Source organism: Mesoplodon mirus, assembly GCF_964341445.2.
Source record: "Mesoplodon mirus genome assembly, chromosome: 12".
Classification (NCBI taxonomy): Eukaryota; Metazoa; Chordata; class Mammalia; order Artiodactyla; family Ziphiidae; genus Mesoplodon; species Mesoplodon mirus.
Window position 1 is genome coordinate 11496481 of NC_138988.1, and position 21794 is coordinate 11518274.

At 40.2% G+C, this 21794-nt stretch overlaps 1 protein-coding gene across 4 annotated transcripts in view; it reads left to right on the forward strand.

The window, feature by feature from the left end:
- LOC309813445 (uncharacterized protein) overlaps positions 1-21794 on the forward strand; it is a 172174-nt gene that overhangs the window by 114971 nt on the left and 35409 nt on the right. For 2 of the 4 annotated variants that reach the window (XR_014295499.1, XR_014295500.1), the window contains exon 1: positions 5920-6287. The exons of the other annotated variants lie outside the window; for them this stretch is intronic. The gene's annotated coding sequence lies outside the window, so the exon portion shown is untranslated. Of the gene's footprint in view, positions 1-5919; positions 6288-21794 lie in introns of those variants that run through there. 4 annotated transcript variants of the gene reach the window in all.

Here is a 21794-nt window from a genome sequence, read left to right on the forward strand (position 1 = left end):
TCAGTGCCTTGTGACCACCTAGAGGGGTGGCATAGGGAGGGGGGGAGGGGGGGATGCAAGAGAGAAGAGATATGGGGACATATGTATATGTATAACTGATTCACTTTGTTATAAAGCAGAAACTAACACACCATTGTAAAGCAATTATACTCCAATAAAGATGTTAAAAAATAAAACAAACAAACAAAACTCAGCTGCCTTGGTTAACGTGGCTTTGCAAAAGGGGCACACACAGAAGCTTGGAACCAACGGCGGGATGCTGGCCGGCCCTTGCCTTATTTGGGCAGGTGTGTTCATCTAGCGACTTTATGTGTGGCAGGGCTCCTCTTCTTAAACGACTTGAAAAGTAATGCATCTCATTGGCTTGTGACAAAGATGCACTCTGTGATTCTTCTTAGCAGTTTCATTTCTTTCACAAGATAAAAGTTAACGCCTCACAACACTTTTTGTGTTAACCATTCTTGGACAAGTAACCCAATTTTCTTTTTCCTAAAATATAGTTTTAAAAACAAATTCATTTCTTTTACAATGTACTGAAATGTTAAAATGTTTCGGCTAGGAAGTGTCACCCGTCCTTCTGCTGTGCTTCTTGCAAAAGTATTCTTGGACTGCTCAGCTTTAAGAGAGAGAGACTATGTCAGTGAAACATTCCCAATAAGTAAAGGGTACTAACTCACATTATTAAAGATATTTTGTTCACTGATGGATTCTGTTAGTGGTAACTTTAATTTATAGGAGTGAAATGTTAGGAGTCAGTTGACCAGCAAAATCTCTGAAATCACCTTGTTGAGAAGACAGCTTAAAGGGCAAACATTTGATATGTACCGAAGTTTTTGGTAATGCAGCTATCTGGTAAACTTCAAAGTGGAATCTACAGAGATAGTATGGAAAGCTAATGTTAAAAGCTTCATAAAATCATAGCTTTGAATTGTGATGAAAACATAGTTTAGGAAAATAAGCTGGAAAAACTAGGTTTAACGGTTGGACCACAGATAGAAAAGTATTTAATATAGGCATAATAATCTGCAAAGAATATATGGGTAATTTCTACTGGTTATTTATTTTTACTTCTGACAATTTCAAAAGAACTACAAAATGCCATAGAAATATAACAGCTTTTCTCTGATTGGTACATGTCCCAGGGCATGTTTTTGCAATAATAGAAATGTTAGTTTTGCTGTTCACACAAAAAAACCTCAATTTGGCTAATTTAAGTCTTAGGCACAGAATGATGCCTACCAGAATTACAGTGAGATACTGCACACATTGCTTCCTGTCCTGACCATTTGAGTGTTGCTAGGCAACAGTTAAAAAGGCACCACATACCTTTGGTGTGACATTGCCAGGTGTTAAAAAAAAAAATGATACCAGGTAAGCTGAGCTGAGAAGCTAGAAATCCATTAGGAATAAAAGATTCCTGAACAAATCCACACTGAACGAGTGTGGTTTGTGTGCCTGCCTGCATGCACGTGGATGTAAAAACATAAGTTATTAATAGTCATCCACAACTTGTTACAGAACATACAAAACTAATTTTCTCTAAAATATGTGGACACAAGAGCAACCTTGCCATGGATACCCTACTTGTTTCAACTGTAAGCAGTGAATCGATTTTTTTAAGAGGTGAGGGGTTTACAAAACAGCCGTAATGGTAGATTATTCATATCCTCCTCTCCCCAGTTCTGAAAAACTTGGGGAAGGAGATTAAAGTGTAGCCTCCAAACCAAGACATCTGTAGGAAAAATGAATTAACTTTCATAGGGGTTGCAAATTGAAATAACTTTTTTTTTTTTTTAAGTCAAAGCTCCTGGAATTAGTTTTTCTATCAAGATTTTATCCCTAGGGTGAGATTCAGATGCAGAGTTTAGAAGCTGAGGCGGGGTTGTGTTTTCCAAATACATGCCCTTCCCTCGTGCCCTTCTAACAGCATGACGATGGCATCCCTCCATCAACAGGTGGGGCCTATGTCCCATTTCCTGGAATATGGGTGGGCCAATGACAGGGCAGAAGGGATGTCACCTGACTTCCAAAGCTAAGTCATGCAAAGTGACAAAGCTCCTGCTGGGATTCCTGTCTTAGAACTTTGTCTTAGGATCCCTAAGACGCACCCGTGAGAGTACCAGCTAGCCTGAAGCCACCTTGCTGGAGAGACCACATGGGAGGCTCCTTAGCGACAGTTCTAGCCTCTAGCTGTTAAGCCTTCTTCCCACCACCAACCTCCAGACACAGGAGAACCAGCCTTCAAACCATCCCTAGTTGATGCTGAGTGGAGCAGAGACCAGCTGTACCCACTGAGCCCTGCCCAAATTGCAAAGTACTGAGCAAAGTAGTGTTACGCTACTAAGTTTTCTGGTGGTCTGTGATGCATCATTAGAGAACATTAGGACTTGGAGAAAATTTTGTTAGAGTTAAATGCTAAGTAAAAGTTAATATACCCATAGCAGGGTTGTTCGACCAGCAAATTAATAAGCTGTCATTTACAGTGTTAGTGTCAAGTTTGAAGCAGAAAACCACCTTGTTTTGATGAGAGCTGTTGACAAACATGGAACCATTTGGTTGACGAGCTTCCCTGATATTCTTCTGAAGCTTAGCCATAGTCTAATGTCTTTATTTCTTAATTATGATAATCAAGTGAACAGAGGAAGGCAGAGGATGTAGTGGTCTTTTAGCTGTCTGCTTCTCGTGATTCTCTGGGCTAGGAATTGGGATAGTGCTCAGCTGGGTAGATCTTGTGCTCCGTGTGATTTGGTGGGAGTCACTCACTCAGCTGCCTTCAGCTTGTGGCTGGACTGGGTCGGAAGGTCCAGGAAGGCCTCTCTTGCACATTGCCTCGCCACTCACGTGCTGTGTCTCATCACTTAGCAATGTAACCCAAGCTTCTTTAATGCATGGAGGCTGACTTCCCAGAGTGGAAAGCAGAAGCTGCCAGACCTCTTAGGGCCTGAGCGTGAAAGTCTGAGAATGTCACTTCCACTGCATCCTACTGGTTAAATGAAGTCACAAACCAAGTCAAGGGGAGGGAAAAGAGACTCTACGTGTAGAAGGATGGCGTGTCATGCACATACAGGGTGGGAAGAAATGGTTGGCCATTTAGGAGACAAACAGGAAGAGTAATTGGCTCTGAAGAGGGAGAGAGGGGTTCTAATCCTAGCTCTGCCACTAACTAGCTGTGTGGTTTTGGCCAAGTCACCTGTTAATGCTTAACCTGTTTGTTCACATGCCAGGTGAGGAGAATGAGTCATGAGCTCCAAGATCCTGTCTAGTTCCAAAAATTTGCCTCTAATCAAGACAGAACGAACATTAGCCTAGAAAGTGAGCGGGGGAGGGTATATAAACAGAAACAATTAATGAATTATCCAATTGTTCTCTTCTGGGCTGTTGTTAGCCTGTGTTTAACCTTTAGCTCTGGACGGGCTAACTAGACTAATCAATCACCATAGGATCTCAGCTTTTGAGGCTTATTCTTCTATCTTGAGGATCTCAGCTTTTGAGGCTTATTCTTCTATCTTCAGGACTTTGCTCCTGGTACAACCTACCTTTCCCTTCCACGTCTTCCTCCTCTTCAGCCTCACGGGGTGGGAAGTCAAAATGCTGTTCAGTTTTACACCTGAGTTTTTACCTTTTACAAGGAGCAGGAAGCATGAGGGCTCTGAAGGGAGCTGGAGTAGGGACCCTGGAACTAGAATTTGACAAAGTAGTATAGCCAGTTGAATACCTCTCTGAATATTGTGTTGAACAATCTGCACCTGTTGCAAGATGAGACCTACCCCCTCACCCCCAAAGTGAACTGAACCAGGTTTTTTTGTGTTTTTAAAAATCTTCAACCATGGGCTTTATACTTGTGAAATATACAATTCCTTCAGCAAGCAGTCTCAAACACTTGATTTCAGGAGAACTACAGGTTGCCACAAGGACCCCCCAAACTAGATCTTTGATCATTATTTGGGAGGTTCGGGATGGAAAAGATCTACAGTGGGTACACAGGGTCTTTACCTTAAGGAGCTCATCATTTAGTAAGTTACCAGGTGCCTTCCAATTTGCAGGCCTAAGTTAGACGTAGCAGGTGAGCCCTTACTGGCTATACCTGCTCCAGGAATTTCCACAACAGCATCCAGATACAGGCAGAGCCCTGTGTATCCTACCCCATACTCCTTTACTCTAGTCCGTGATTTTTCAAGTTGGGGGCAGGGTGGGGACACTAAAGCAGTGTGCACTGAGATCTACTGGATCCCAGATGATCATTCTGGCACTAAACTCTCACCCCTCCCTACGTCTTTCGACTTTATTGCCAGAACTCTTAGGACTCCTCAAATGAGAAAATAGTCTTGTTTTTTGGTTCCTGTAAGCAATATACAAATCCTCATGCTCAAGAATGCAGCTTATCATTACTATCAGAATAATCTGCTAGATCTGCTGCCCACTCCATGTTTATGGTCTTCATTCTTTCTCTAAGCTCTCTCTGTTATCTCCACCAACTAGGATCTTCTTAGCCTTGCTCCCTTAATATCCCACACCGTCTCCCCTCACAGCCTATTTCCAGTGCTTCCATTCTGTCAGAATTTCAGTTTAGGCCCCTACAAATCCAAATGCAGGAAAGATATTCTTTCAAATGTTGTGAAGAAACATGTGATCAAAATCAATCCATGAACAGTCACTTTTCTAAAATCTTTGGGGGAGAGGTGGCAAAAATGAACCAGAACTTTAAGACCTCAAAGCAGTAATGCTTTTTGTTATTGGTTCAATTCTCATTGTTCCTTAATCCTTCTCCTATTCTCTAGAAACCAGGAAATGAAATTTGGGGATAGAGGAGCAGATCTGAAGCTATTTCCCATTATATGTGCACCCAGGTTCTCAACCTAAAAAAACTGTCCACGGGACAAATATGACAAATGGGGGACAGATGTTCACCTAAGTCCTGTATCAGGAATGCCCCAACTTAGGCCACGACAGCTTCTAAGTCGTGTTAAAAACAACAAAAAGCTAGCTCTCAAGGGACATGTGTCTTAATCGAGGGACTCGTGGCATAAGAATATACAAAACTGACATAAGGCACATATTTCAGGTTTTGAATCTAACATCGCAGTCTACCTCTAGCCTTATATTTTTCTTTGTATGACCATACACAAGAAAGCTGCACAAGAACACCTGTGACTGGGTTACGTTAATGGAAGAAGTCTAAGTGTCATTAGAGTTGTATGCGTGACCTGGCCGATGGCCGGGTGGGTGCCCTCGGAAGAGAGCATCACTCTGAGCCTGCTACTCCTACTGGAAGAGACTCTGCCCACAGAATGCTCTAGAGAGGATCATTACTAAAGGGTGTGCTGCTCTGAAGGAACTGTTGAGGTTCATGACATGCAGGAGTTCGTGAGGGTTCCAGAGATTTGCATTTAGACATGAAATGAGGAAATCTGGAGTAGTCTGTTCTGACGTTCCTCTGACAACCCCAAAAGGGCAGGGTGTGCAGCCCGTGACACCCACTTCCTTCCCTTTCCGAGGAAACGCCCCCTCCCCGATCCAGGCCTCCCCGGACCCCCCACCCGGTCCCCCGCCTTCCAGTAGAGCTCGCAGCCTTGGCCGCGCAAAGGTCTTCCGACCCCCTCCAAATCCCGACCTGGCGCACGCGCACACAGCACGCGGCCAAGTAGGCGCGGCCGGCTGGGCGAGAGGGGCGTGAATCGGCCAAGGCTGCTGCGCTCGCTCGAGGGGGCTGGGCAGCGAGGGGGCGTGGTGAGCGCGAGGCCCCGCCTTGCCATTGTAGGCGGCGGGGCCAGGTGCAGGTCCACGTGAGCAGCCGGCCCACGTGAGCAGCCGGCCCACGGGCTCTAGGGCCCGGGCGCGCAGGCGCACAGCAGGGCTAGGGCGAGGTCGGAGGCGGCAAAGGGGTGAAGCCGGAGGAGGTAGTGCCTGGGAACAGGCAACCTGTGTGTGGCGCGGTGCCCTGCAGCTGGTGGCGGGTGGGGCCGGCGGGCGGGCTGCCGCTTTCCCGTGTCGACGGAGGCTGCTGACGGGAAAACAATCCGGGAGGGAGCGCCTCGGCCCAGGTCCCTTCCCCTGAAAACCTGCGAGATTTCAGGGCCGAGTAAGCCAAGCAGAAGATCTGGGCAGTGTTAACAAACGGACGTTGAGATTCGCAGAGCTCAGCCTTCGAGGCCTCTGTCAGCCCGCCACCGGCTCTGTGACCTCTGGCGTGTCACAGCCTGGCCTCAGTTTCCCCACCCTTCTAGAGGGCTTGCGGCTTGCGAGTGGCCCCGAAGAAAAGAGTTAACGTGACAAATACTACCAGCCTAGTGAGTATTTAGAGCATCTGAGTCACGCCCTTGCCCTCATTTCAACAAGATGAGTTACACGGTGGTTTAGTGTCAGGGCCCCTGTGTGAGCTTGGGCCTCAGTTTCCTTGTCGGCGCACAGAATGTGCTTCGAAGGTAACGAGAAGGGAGTGTGGAGCTTTGTCCCTGGTACATGGTGGGCTCATAATGCTAGTTCCAGGTGTCAGGCGGAGCAAGTGGCGTCGACGTAGAGTTTATTTTAGAGTAGCCAGGCTGTCTGGGGGATGCAACCACAGACCACGCGAGCCGGGGTGCATACCTGCGGATAGCGGTCCGTTTCTACTCTGTCAGCTAGCCAGGGAGAGGGGATACACTTGATAATTTATTAAGTACACTCCTATTTATCCCTGACTTAGAAAAGGCTTCCTTGGTCTAATTTTCCCGACCTCTCTAGTTGGTAGTGTTTTAGAAACGCTAAAGAAACGTTTCATTGATTGTTATGAATTTGATGTTACATTTAGTTCTGTGCTTTTTATTTTTTTTAAATAATTTTTGGCTTTCGTTGCAGTGAACAGGCTCTTCGTTGGGGTGCGCTAGCTTCTCCCTAGTTGTGGCGCGCAGGCTCTCTAGTTGGCGTGTGCGGGCTCTGTTGCCCCGCTCTATTGCCCCTCGGCATGTGGGATCTTAGTTCCCTGACCAGGGATTGAACCTATGTCCCCTGCTTTGGAAGAGGGATTCTTAACCGCTGGACCACCAGGGACGTCCCTATTTAGCCCTCTTATGATGATGATGACGAGGGAAATGTGATTGATCTGTATTTGGCATGGTTATTAGTATACTGGATTAATTTGGGATAAAATTGTCAGTACTCAGCAGGAGAGCTGGCAAAACCGTATGTTCAGCTGTTACTGGGGCTCCGTGTTGAAAGCTTAAAAAATATTCGTGTTCTGTGCTGTATTACCTTCGTGGTCTCAGTAATACCCCAGCTTCCATTGTCTCTAGGGTGGTCCTTGAAAGCTTTTGTTAATTTTTATTTTTCAGACATTTTGACCTTAATCTCACCTTTTCCTACCAGTAACCACTTAAAGATTCTGTTGCTGCAAGAGTTCAGGGAAAATCCATTTGTACTATTATTTGGAGAAGGGTGACCACACCCTGACTTCTACAGCGTTGAGTAAATCAAACGACTGTTCTTACTGGAAAAAACCTGCAGCTGAAACTGGGGTTAGGGATAAAGAAACCCAGCTGGATTTTGCCCCTCAGTACTAGTGATAGTTTCTGTTTGTGGTGTGTTTATCATAAAACATGCTTTGCAAGAATGTGACTAGCTCTTTATGAGTCTACCGTGACTCTACATGGTTTATGATGACTATACATGGTTTATGATGCCTAGCATCTAAGATATGTACAAATAACTGATAGATCCTGACCCCCTTAAATGACTGACAGGTGTTTGCAAAAGTCAGTATTCAGCCCACACAATAGCTGCTTGCTGGAAAAGTATTTGGTTGATATTATCTATAACTGATACTTTTAAAATATAGTATTGAAAGCATATGAGAGATTTCGGGGTTTGACTTTTTCATTTATTTTCATCTTCGCGTTTCAGTATTTTAAACAGTTGTAGAGCTTATGTGCTAGTGTTAACAGGTTCTTGAATTTGGCTTAAAAGAGCTCGTTGTCCTTGGTCTCACTATTTCAGTTCAACATACATTATTTAACAGAGAGTATAATATGCTGAATAACTGCAACAATCATAATAAACATTCATTGAAAATGTACCATTTCCATTTATATTTATGCTTATCATATATATCCATTTTATTTCACCATTTTGGACACTGGGGAATAAGACACTGTTTATTATATGTTTTCACCTCAGGAAATTTATGACTTTGTTTCCTCTATTTTTTTAAGAGAAAAGAATCTTTCTGAAAAGTGAAGCCTTTTAATTGTGGTAGAAATCCTGAATATAATGTTTCATTGAGAAATAGTAGTCTCCTTTAAAATTTTTGTTGTTTTTTCTTTGTTTCAAATGAAACAACGAACTCTTACAACATTAGTGTGGCCCTTAGCCAAAACCAATCATTTCTTACTTTAGTAAATGGATCAAGAATTTTAATTTAATACATAGCAAGTATAATACTTAAGGATCTGCTCATAAAATTGATATTGGACGACAAAGGTTTTAAAACAAGGGTTTTAGACTTCAGAACAGGAAAGGTAAATTTGTGTTTATCCTGTGCTTTATTAAGATATTGGAAATTAATAGTGAAAAGCACTGATGCATTAAAAATAAGCCATTAGACTTTGGGCAACATGGATTAGTCAGTGATACGTATATGTATATAATGATATGTATGTATATGTACCATTGTTTGTTTTACAAAAGGCTTTCACTTTATCTCCTCTCATCAGTTCTCCTATATCACTTTCATATAGGTATTGCTTAAGCCATTGAAGAAATGAAGAAAAAATTTCAGAAAAGGAAAAAAAAATTCAGAGAAGGTGAAAGGAAATTGCCCAAGGTCTTCTGAGTCCAAGTCCTGTAATGCTCACACAATAAAAAAAGACATGGTGGGCAATGAATATCTTTGATTGAGCCCATTGTCAGTGCAGTCAGTCTAGCAGAATTACAGTTCTTTCACTGCGATTGACTCTTCTGTTCTAATTTTTACCCGTTTCTATTAACAAAATAAGGATTTCTGAATTTAATAGTAACAGGAATAGAGTGGTGAACAAGATGTAAAGCAGCCTCAGCTCTCATGGGAGTTACAATTTAGAGGGGTAACAGAGAGCTAAATAACTTCAGATTGTTAAGTGCTAAAGAGATGAAGAGCACATAACCCAGCTTACGGTGTCATGGAAAGATCCCCAGGAAGAGGGTACCTTAATTGATGTCTGAAGGATAAGTAAAAATCAGGTGAAGGCAGGAGGAGATGGACAGTCTCAGTAAAGGAACAGTATGTGAAAAGACGTGATGCAGAAGAGTGCATCCATTGTTCTAGGACCTGGAAAGTACACTGTTAATCATTACAGATGTAGGGGTTTGTTGGGGGCAGTGGCTTTGGTGAAAAAGGAAAGGGTGAGAGGTGAGGATAAATAAGGAAGAAGGAGTTAAGGGACTTTGAATCTGTGAGTAAAGGTTTTGGAAAGTAGGGTAGAAGAATGCTGGGAGCTTCGAGACTGTGAGTAGGAGGAACAACTATTAGGAGACCATTGCAGAAGTCCAGGTAAGAAATGATGGTTGCCCGGAAAAGGGTAGTGACACTGAAGATAAAATGAGGATGGAAAAGGGAAGATTACTGAAAAAAATATGTATGAGTAGAATTTTTTTCTTCAAAGAATGGTTTATCGTCCTAGAACATAATTGGTAAAAACTCAAGTTGCATACTGCAGAACTTGCATCTTTTTAAAAAAATATTGAAGTATAGTTGATTTACAATATTATATTAGTTTCAGGTGTACAACATAGCACTTCAATATTTTTATAACTTATACTCCATTTAAAGTTATTATAAAATATTGACTGTATTCCCTGTACTGTACAATATATCCTTGTAGCTAATTTATTTTACGTGTTGTAGTTTGAACCTCTTAATCCCCTGCCCCTATTTTGCCCCTCCTCCCTTCCCTCTCCTTACTGGTAACCAGTAGTTTGTTCTCTATATATGTAAATCTGTTTCTGTTTTTTTCATTTTTAATTCATTCAGTTGTTTTATTTTTTTAGATTCCACGTATAAGTGATAGCATACAATGTTTGTCTTTCTCTGTTGACTTACTTCACTAAACGTAATACCCTCCAGGTCCATGCATGTTGTTATAAATGGCAAATTTTCATTCTTTTTTTATAGCTGAGTAATATTCCACTGTGTATATGTATGTGTATTTATATATATGCCACATCTTCTTTGTCCGTTCATCTCTTCATGGACACTTTGGTTGCTTCCGTATCTTGGCTATTCTAAATAACGCTGTGAACATTGGGGTACATGTATCTTTTTGAATTAGTGTTTTTATTTTGATTAAATTTTGGGGGACTTGTTCTGTGGCCTAGCATATGATCTGTCCTGGAGAACATTCCATGTGCAATTGAAAAGAATGTGTACTTTGCTGTTTTGGGATAGAATATCCTGTAGATATCTATTAAGTACAGCTGGTCTAATGTGTCATACAAGACCACTGTTTCCTTATTGATTTTCTGTCTGGACGATCTGTCCATTGACGTAAGTGGGGTGTTAAAGTCCCCTATTATTATTGTATTATTGTCAGTTTCTCCCTTTATGTCTGTTAATACTTGCTTTACATATTTAGGTGCTCCTATATTAGGTGCATATATTTTAATGAATGTTGTATGCTCTTCTTGTATTGATCTCCTATCATTATATAATGCCCTTCTTTGTCTTTTGTTACAGATTTTGTTTTAAACTCTACTTTGTCTGATATGAGTGTTTGTTACAGATTTTGTTTTAAAGTCTACTTTGTCTGATATGAGTATTGCTACCCCAGCTTTCTTGTTGCTTCCATTTGCATGAAATTTCTTTTTCCATCCCCTCACTTTGAGAGTGTGTGTGTGTGTGTGTGTCTTTACGTCTGAAGTGAGTCTCTTGTGAGCAGCATATAAATGGGTCTTGTTTTTTCATCCAGTTAGCCACCCTGTGTCTTTTGATTAGAGCATTTAGTCCATTGGCATTTAAAGTGATTATTGATAGGTATGTAGTTATTGCCATTTTGTTACTTATTTTCTGGTTGTTTTCGTAGTCCTTCTCTGTTCTTTTCTCCTTTTAGTTTTTACCCTTGTAGTGTGATGATTTTCTTTAGCTGTATGCTTGTGTTTCCTTCTCTCTAGTTCTTGGGTATCTATTGTAGGTTTTTGATTTGTAGTTACTATAGGGTTCATATATGTTGACCTGTAACTATATCTGCTTGTTTCAAACTGATAGTCATTTAAGTTCAAACACATTCTAAAAGATATACTTTTTAAAATTCCCCTCCCCCACGTTTTGTGTTTTTAGTGTCATATTTACATCTTCATGTTTATCCCTTAACTGCTTATTGTGGTTGTAGTTGATGTACAGTTTTTGTCTTTTAATCTTCATACTAGCTTATTTAAGTGGCTGACCCACAGCCTTTACTGTATGTTTGTGTAGGTCCTGACCTTATCGCTTCTCTTGCCTTCCTACCTGACTCTGTGTGGATCCTTCTTTATAGCCTTGCACATATAAGAATCTTTATGCCTGTCTCCAGTTTGCTTTCAGTGATAATTGCTCTGCATGTAAATGTATTCTTGATGTGTTTGTGCGGGGAGGCAAGTCCAGTGTCCTCCTACTCTGCCATTTTGGTCTCATATAGGAGTAGAACTAATGCAGTTTTGTGATAGCTTGGATGAAGGGAGACAAGAGAGTAATGCCTGGGTTTCTGTTTTGGCAATTGAGAGAATAGTAATACTACTCACTGAGAGGAGGGATACAAAACAGGGGTACAGATTTGAGAGGAAGACTGTGAGGGGAAAGATAACAGTTCAGTTTTAGACAGATTGAGTCTAAACATCAAGCTGAAGATAATGACTTGGGAGGTTTGAGTCGAGGCCAGTGATTTGGGAATTATTGGGGGGATAATATTTGCTTCTCATTATGATTGGGAGAAGATTAGAAATACTAAGAATACTTCAAGCTCTTTTTGAAGGAAGGAATTATGTTTAACTTACATGACAAGTCTGTAAGCAACCTCTAGAACAAGGAAAAATTTGCATCACAAAGCATCAGAGCTAGTGGCTTGAAAAGTGCCTTAATGTGGAAAGACACCTAATTTTCTTTGAAAAAATGAGCACTGGGAGGGCCCGGTGGGATGGAGGCTGGGAGACTGGGGCAACTGGCATGCAGCTCAGTGGGAGGCAGGTGCCTGGAGATGAGACTGGGGCCCACATGGCCAGGTTGCCATCCCAGAGCAGGGCTGCCATACCTTGGCCCTGGGCCACTCTCATTCTGCATGAAAAACCAGCTCCATGACCCCCCAGCACAGGTGCATTTTTAAAAAAACAAGTACTTAGAGAATTACCTTTCAAAAAAGTACTGCAGGGATTGTTAGATTGGATTTTAAAAAAATCAAGAACCAACTCTATATGCTATCTACAACAAACTCACCTTAAATATAGAGACATAGATAAGTTAGAAGTAAAAAATGGGAAAAACATATGCCATGCAAAACACTAATCAAAAGAAAGATGAGGTGGCTCTATTAACACCAAAGTAGACTTCAAGAAATACTGCCAAGGAAGAAGATGGGCATTACATAATGAATAAGGGGTCAGTTCATCAAGAACACTTAACAGTCACAAATGTGAATGCACCTAACACAACTGAAAGAACCAAAGGTGAAATAGACAAATTCACAGTTTTAGCTGGCAAGTTCAACTCTCCTTTTTCAGTAATCCATAGAACTAGTAGACAGAAAATGAGTAGGGATGTAGAGACCTAAACAGACCTATTAGCCAACTTGATGTAATTGTTAGAGAATACTCCATCCAGCAGTAGCAGAATACACATTCTCATCAAGTGTATGTAGGAAATTCCCCAAGTTAGATCATATTCTGGGCCATAAAACAAATTTCAAGAAATTTAAGAAATCATATAAAGTATGTTCTCTGATCCCAGGAGAATTAAGCTAGAAATTAATAACAATATCTGGGCAATTTCCAACTATTTGGAAATTACACAACACACTTTTAAATAACCCTGAGTCAAAGAGGAAGGCATAAGGGGAATTAAAAACTACTTTGAATGGAATGACAGTTAAAATGCAGCACATGCTAAAGCATTGCTTAAAGGGAAGTGTAGCATAAAAGGCATATATTAGAAACAAAAAAGGCCTGAAATCAATGATCTTAGCCTCCACCTTAAGAAACTAAAAAACAGAAGAGCAAATTAAATCCAAAACAAACAGAAAATAGGAAATAATAAAGATAAGGGCATGAATAAAGTTGCAAACAAAAATAGAGAAAGTCACTAAAACCAAAAAGTGGTATTTAAAGATAAATTTGATATACCTCTAGCTAGACTTATCAGGAGAAAAGCGAGACTTATCAAATCAATATCAAGAATGAAAAAGAACATCACTACAGACCCTACAGACATTAAAATGATAGTAGGGAATATTATCAACAATTTTCTATGTCAATAAATTTGATAACTTAGATGAAATGGGCAAATTCCTTGAAGGACTAACTACCAGAACTTACTTAAGAAGTAGTAAATAACCGAACAACTTTCCCACAGGAAAAATCTGGTGGCTTCACTGTTCAATTGTACAGGTATTTAAGGAAGAAATAATACCAATTCTACACAAACTCTTCCAGAAATAGAAAAGGAGAGAACACTTCCCAACTAATTTTATGAGGCCAGCAGTATACCTCACACCCATTAGGATGGCTACTATCAAAAGAACCAGAAAATAATAAGTATTGGGGAGTAGGTGGGGAAATTGGAACCCTTGTGCAGTGTTGATGAGAATGTAAAATGATATAGCTGCTATGGAAAATAGTATGGTGGTTCCTCAAAAAAATTAAAAATAGAGTTACCATATGATCTAGCAATTCCCCTTTTACATCACAGGGATGTAATACACATTATATAGCAAATAATACTGTAATAATTTTGTATGGTGATAGATGGTTACTAGACTTATTGTGGTGATCATTTCATAATGTATTTGATTGTCAAATCACTATGTGTATACCTGAAACTAACATACTATTGTATGTCAACTGTATTTCAGTTAAAAAAATGAGGGGTTTGAAGAGATATTTGTACACCCATGTTCATAGCGTTATTCATGATAGGTAAAAGATGGATGCACCCCAAGTGTCCATTGATAGATGAATGGATAAGCAACATGTGGTATATGCATGCAAAGGAATATTATTCGGCCTTGAAAAGGAAGGAAATTCTGGTAATGCTACAGTATGGATAAAACTTGAGGGCCTTATGCTAAATGAAATAAGCCAGTCACAAAACAACAAATACCATATGATTCCACTTATATGAGATACTTCACATAGTCAAAGTCATAGAGGCAAAAAGTAGAATGGTGATTTTGAGGGGCTAGGGACAGGGGGAATGGGGAAATATTGTTTAATGGGTACAGGGTTTCAGTTTTCCAAGAAGAAAAGAGCTATGGAAATGGATAGTGGTGATGGTTGAACACATACTGAATATATTTAATACCACTGAACTGTACACTTAAAAGTGGTTAAGATGGTAAGTTTTCTGTTGTTTATTTTCTCACAGTAAACAAAATTGAACAAAATTCAGTATATAAAAAGAGTAGAAAATATATCGTGACCAAGTGGAGTTTATCACAAGATGCAAGATTGGTTCACTAGTCATAAATCAATCAATGCGATTCACCATATCAACAGACTAAAGAAGAAAAACCATATGATCATCTCAATAGATGCAGAAAAAGCATTTTAAGAAACATTTATTATTCATTCCTGATAAAGCTCTCAGAAAACTAGGAATAAAAGTGAACTTCCACTACCTGATAAAGGGCATGAATGAAAAACCTACAGCTAATATCATACTTAATAGTGAAAGACTTGAATGCTTTCCCCCTAAAGTCAGAACAAAGCAAGGATGCTCGCTCTCACCACTCTTATTCGTCATTTTCCTGAAGGTCCTAGCTAGTGCAATGAGGCAAGAAAAAGAGGCATACAGAGTGGAAAGGAAGAAGTAAAAATGCCTTTATTTGTAGATACCATGATTGTCTGTGTAGAAAATCCCAAAGAATCTCCAAAAAACTCCTGGATATAGTAGGTAAAATTAGCAAGGTCACAAGATCCAAGGTCAATATATGAAAACTGTTGTACTTTTCTAACAGCAAACATTTGAACTTGAAGACTTTTTAAGGTGCTCTTTAAAATAGCATTCAGGGAATTCCAGTGGTCCAGTGGTTAGGACTTGGAGCTTTCACTGCAGTGACCTGTGTTCAGTCCCTGGTCGGGGAACTAAGATCCAACAAGCTGCAAGGTGTGGCCAAAAAAAAAAAAAAAAAAAAAGCATCCAAACTATTTAAATACTTAGGGAAAATATAACAAAATACCTGTAAGATTTGTATGTTAAAAACTACAAAATTGATGAGAGAAATGAGAGGAGACCTAATATCAGTGGTGAGATATTTTGGTTTCATAAGTTGGGAGACTCAGTATTATCAGAATGTAACTTCTTCCCAGAATGATGTGTAGGTTCAATGAAATTACAACCACAATCTCAGCAGCCATTTTTTTGTGGAAATTAATAGACTAGTTCTAAAATTTATATTGAGAGGCAAAGAACATAGAATAGCCAAAACAATTTTTTAAATTTAATTTTTACTTTATATTGGATTATAGTTGATTTACAATGTTGTGTTAGTTTCAGGTGTGCAGCAAAGTGATTCAGTTATACATAAACATCCATTCTTTTTTATTTTTTTAATTAATTAATTTATTTATTTTTGGCTGTGTTGGGTTTTCGTTTCTGTGCGCGGGCTTTCTCTAGTTGCGGCAAGCAGGGCCTATTCTTCTTCGTGGTGCGTGGGCTTCTCATTGTCGTGGCTTCTCTTGTTGCGGAGCACAGGCTCTAGACGCGCAGGCTCAGTAGTTGTGCCTCATAGGTTTAGTTGCTCCGCGGCATGTGGGATCTTCCCAGACCAGGGCTCGAACCCATGTCCCCTGCATTGGCAGGCAGATTCTTAACCACTGCGCCACCAGGGAAGCCCTATCCATTATTTTTAAGATATTTTTCTCATATAGGTTATTACAGAATATTAAGTAGAGTTCCCTGTGCTATACAGTAGGTCCTTATTGATTATCTGTTTTATATATAGTAGTGTGTATATGTTAATCCCAAGCTCCTAATTTATCCGTCCCTCCTCCATGTTTCCCCTTTGGTAACCATAAGTTTGTTTTCGAAGTTTGTGAGTCTGTTTCTGTTTTGGAAACAAGTTCATTTGTATCATTGTTTTTAGATTTCACATATAAGTGATACCACATGATATTTGTCTTTCTCTTTCTGACTTACTTCGCTTAGTATGATAATCTCTAGGTCCATCCATGTTGCTGCAAATGGCATTATTTTATTCTTTTTTATGGCTACATAATATTCCACTGTATATATGTACCACATCTTCTTTCTCCATTCCTCTGTCCATGGACATTTCGGTTGCTTCCATGTCTTGGTTCTTGTAAATTGTGCTGCAGTGAATATTATAGAGTGCATGTATCTTTTTGAATTATGGTTTTCTCTGGATCAGTGCTCAGGAGTTGGATTTCTGGGTCATATGGTAGTTCTGTTTCTAGGGGTTTTGTTTTTTTTTTGGTTGTGTTGGGTCTTCATTGATGCACATGGGCTTTTCTGTAGTTGCCACGAGCAGGGGCTACTCTTTATTGTAGTTCACGGGCTTCTCATTGCGGTGGCTTCCCTTGTTGTGGAGCACGGGCCCTAGGTGTTTGGGCTTCACGAGTTGCAGCATGTGGGCTCAGTAGTTGTGGCTCACAGGCTCTAGACCGCAGGCTCAGTGGTTGTGGCACATGGGCCCAGTTGCTCCGCGGCACTTGGGATCTTCCTGGAGCAGGGCTTGAGCCCATGTTCCCTGCATTGGCAGGCAGATTCTCAACCACTGCGCCACCAGGGAAGTCCCTACTTTTAGCTTTTTAAAGAATCTCCATACTGTTCTCCATAGTGGTTGTACCAATTTACATTCCCACCAACAGTGTAGGGAGGGTTCCCTTTTCCCCACACCCCCTCCAGTATTTGTTGTTTGTAGACTTTTTGATGATGGTCATTCTGACCAGAGTGAGGTGGTACCTCCTTGTGGTTTTGATTTGCATTTCTCTAATAATGAGCAATGTTGAGCATGTTTTCATGTGCTTCTTGGCCATCTGTATGTCTTCTTTGGAGAAATGTCTATTTAGATCTTCTGCCTATTTTTTGAATGGGTTGTTTGTTTTTTTGATATTAAGCTGCATGAGCTGTTTGTATGTTATGGAGATTAATCCCTTGTTGGTAGCTTCATTTGCAGATATTTTCTCCCATTCTGTGGGTTGTCTTTTCATGTTGTTTATGGTTTCCTTTGCTGTGCAAAAGCTTTTAAGTTTCATTAGGTCCCATTTGTTTATTTTTGTTTTTATTTTCATTACTGTAGGAGGTGGATCCAAAAAGATATTGCTGTGATTTATGTCATAAAGTATTCTGCCTATGTTTTCCTCTAAGAGTTTTATAGTATCTGGTCTTACATTTAGGTCTTTAATCCATTTTGAGCTTATTTTTGTGTATGGTGTTAGGGAGTGTTCTAATTTCATTCTTTTATACGTAGCTGTCCAGCACCACTTACTGAAGAGACTGTCTTTTCTCTGTTGTATAGTTTTGCCTCCTTTGTCATAGATTAATTGCCCATAGGTGTGTGGGTTTATTTCTGGGTTTTCTATCCTGTTCCATTGTTCTATATTTTATTTTTGTGCCAGTGCTATACTGTTTTGATGACTGTAGCTTTGTAGTATAGTCTGAAGTCAGGGCGCCTGATTCCTCCAGCTCCATCTCTCTCAGGATTGCTTTGGCTATTTGGGGTCTTTTGTTTATCCATACAAATTTTAAAACTTTTTGTTCTAGTTCTGTGAAAAATGCTGTTGGTAATTTGTAGGGATTGCATTGAATCTGTAGATTGCCTTGGGTAGTAGAGTCATTCTGACAGTAATGATTCTCCCAATCCAAGGACATGGTATATCTTTCCATCTGTTTATGTCATCTTCTATTTATTTCATCAGCATCTTACAGTTTTCAGAGTACAGCTCTTTTGTCTTCTTAGGTAGGTTTATTCCAAGGAATTTTATTCTTTTTGATGTGATGGTATATGGGATTGTTTCCTTAATTTCTCTTTCTGATCTTTTGTCGTTAGTGTATAGAAATGCAAGAGATTTCTGTGTATTAGTTTTGTATCCTGCAGCTTTACCAAATTTATTGATGAGCTCTAGTCGTTTTCTGGTAGCATCTTTAGGATTCTCTATGTACAGTATGATGTCATCTGCAAACAGTGACAGCTTTACTTCTTTTCCAATTTGGATTTCTTTTATTTATTTTTCTTCTCTGATTGCCGTGGCTAGGACTTGTAAAACTATGTTGAGTAAAAGTGGCAAGAGTGGACATCCTTGTTTTGTTCCTGATCTTAGAGGAAATGTTTTCAGCTTTTCACCATCGAGTGTGATGTTAGCTGTGGGTTTGTCGTATATGGCCTTTATTATGTTGAGGTAGTTTCCCTCTGTGCTCACTCTCTGGGGAGAATTTATCATAATTGGGTGTTGAATTTTGTCAAAAGCTTTTTTTGCATCTATTGAGATGATCATATGGTTTTTATTATGTTTGTTAATGTGGTGTATCACATTGATTGATTTGCAGATATTGAAAAATTCTTGCATCCCTGGTATAAATCCCACTTGATCATGGTTTCTGATCCTTTGAATGTATTGTTGGATTACGTTTGCTAGTATTTTGTTGAGGATTTTTGCATCTATGTTCATCATTCCTATTGGTCTGTAATTTTTTGTGTGTGTGTGGTATCTTTGTCTGTTTTTGGTATCAGGGTGATAGTTTTGGTATCAGAATGAGTTTGTGGATGTTCTTTCCTCTGCAGTTTTTTGGAATAGGTTCAAAAGGATAGGTGTTAACTCTTCTCTAAATGTTTGATAGAATTCTCTTGTGAAGCCATCTAGTCATGGACTTTTGTTTGTCTGAAGTTTTTAAATCACAGTTTCAATTTCAGTACTTGTGATGGGTCTGTTCATATTTTCTATTTCTTCCTGGTTCAGTCTTGGAAGATTGTGCCTTTCTAAGAATTTGTCCATTTTACTGGTGTAGAGTTGCTCATAGTAGTCTCTTATGGCGTAGAGTTGCTCATAGTAGTCTCTTATGATCCTTTGTATTTCTGTGGTGTCAGTTGTAACTTCTTTTTCATTTCTAATTTTATTTTATTTTATTTTTGGGGAGGGGGGTTTAAAAAAATTTTTTTAATTGAAGTATACTTGATTTACAATGTTGTGTTAGTTTCTGGTGTACAGCAAAGTGGTTCATATATATCTGTGATATATATATTATATAATATTTTTCATATTCTTTTCCATTATGGTTTATTACAGGATATAGAATATAGTTTCCTGTGCTATACAATAGGACCTTGTTGTTTATCTCTTTTATATATAGTAGTTTGTATCTGCTAATCCCAAACTCCTGATTTATTCCTCCCCCTCCATCCCCCCTTTGGTAACCATAAGTTTGTTTTCTGTGTCTGTGAGTCTTCATTTCAGAGTTTATGGATTTGAGCCTTCTACCTCTTTTTATGATGAAGCTGGCTAAAGGTTTATCAATTATGCTTATCTTCTGAAAGGACCAGCTTTTAGTTTTATTGATCTTTGCTGTTGTTTTCTCTCATTCCTGTGAGAAAACCTCAGCAATGTAATTACTTTCCTGTTCCTGGGTTGCCCACCCAGGGGGCATGGGATTTGATTGTATTGCGAAGGCACCCCTCCTACTCTCTCGTTGTGGCCTCTTCTTTGTCTTTGCATGTAGAATATCTTTCTTGGGTAGGTTCTAGTCTTCTTTTGTTGAGGGTTGTTCAGCAGTTAGTTGTGATTTTGGTGTTTTCATGAGAGAAGGTGAGCTCAAGTCCTTCCACTCTGCCATCTTGGCTCCAATCATGTTGTTATCTCAATCTCGAATTGCTTTTTATTAAATAAGCTCTTTCCAGTGTTTTTCAACCCCCCTGCTGGTTCATGATGAAGCTTTTTTTGTCCTCTTTAAAGACGGGTGTCCACTGTGGTCAATCAGAGCTACCTTGAGTTTCATTCATTCGTTCATTCATTTATTTATTTGTGTCAGGCCTTAGTTGTGGCAAGCGGGCTCCTTACTTGTGGCTTGCTGGCTCCTTAGTTATGGTTGTCAGGCTCCTTAGTTGCAGCAGGCGGTCTCCTTAGTTGTGGCATGTGAACTCTTAGTTGAGGCATGCATGTGGGATCTAGTTCCCAGACCAGCGATCGAACCCGGGCCCCCTACCTTGGGGGCATGGAGTCTTAACCACTGTGCCACCAGGGAAGTCCCAACTTTGAGGTTCTTATGTACTGGGAAGCTGGAGATCTGGGATGGTGCTGAGCATCAGGAATGGCCCAAAGTGAAGATTCCAGTAGGCTCCTCTGGATTTCTCATTATTTTTGTGGGCTCCATGGTTTGGCTTCTGTACCCACCACCCTGACCCAGGAGAAGCTTCCCTGAGTCCACTGCACAAGCAGTGCAGAACAGTACAGTTTCTCTACTCCTCGGAAGGCTGAGGTAAGATTCGCCACTGGCAAAATCAGAGCTTCTGGGCTGCTGGGGTGTCTGTTTGTTTCTTTAAAGTATGGTAAGAGCATCAAATACAGAAGATGAGATCGACTCTCTTAATAAATTAGTATACAGTATTGTTAACTACAAGCACAGTGTCATGTAGCAGATCCGTAGAATGTTTCATCTTTTACTACTGGAAGTTTATACCCATTGAATGGCAACTCCCCATTGCCCCTTTTCCTCAGACCCTGGCTACCACCATTCTTCTTGTACTTTGATGACTGACTACTTTAGATAACTCATACAAGTGGAATAATGCAGTAGTTGTCCTGGCTGGCTTATTTCACTTTGTATAAGGTCCTCAAATTTCATCCATGCTGTAGCATACAAAACAATACCCTTCTTTTTATGGCTGAATAATATTTCACTGTATGTCTATGCCACATTTTCTTCATTCATCTGTTGACTAATATTTAGATTGTTTCCACCTCTTAGCTCTTGTGAACAGTGCTTCAGTGAACATGGGAGTGTAGATATCTCTTTGATATCTTGAGTTCAGTTCTCTTGGATAAATACCCAGTAATTGGACTGCTGGATCATATGGTAGTTCTGTTTTTAATTTTTGAGAAACCTCCATACTGTTCTCCATAGTGGCTGCACCATCTGACATTCACACCGTCAGTGTACCAGGCTTACAGTTTCTCTACAGCCACACCAACACTTGTTATTTTGTTTTCTTGTTAATGCCATCCTGAGAGGTGTGGGGTGATATCTCATTGTGGTTTTTTGATTTGCATTTCCCTGACGATGAGCATCTTTTCATATAACTGTTGGCTATTTGTAGATCTTCTTTGGAGAAATGTCTCCCCAAGTCTTTTGCCCATTTTTAACCAGCTTATTTGTTTTTTTGCTGTTGGGTAGTAGTAGTTCCTTATATATTTTGAATATTAATCTCTTATCAGTTTGCAAGTACTCTCTCCCTTTCCATAGGTTGCCTTTTCACTCTTGAGTCTTTGTTTGTTTGTTTGTTTGTTTTTGCGGTACGCGGGCCTCTCGCTGTTGTGGCCTCTCCCGCTGCGGAGCACAGGCTCCGGACGCGCAGTCTCAGCGGCCATGGCTTACGGGCCCAGCCGCTCGGCGGCATGTGGGATCCTCCTGGACCGGGGCACGAACCCGTGTCCCC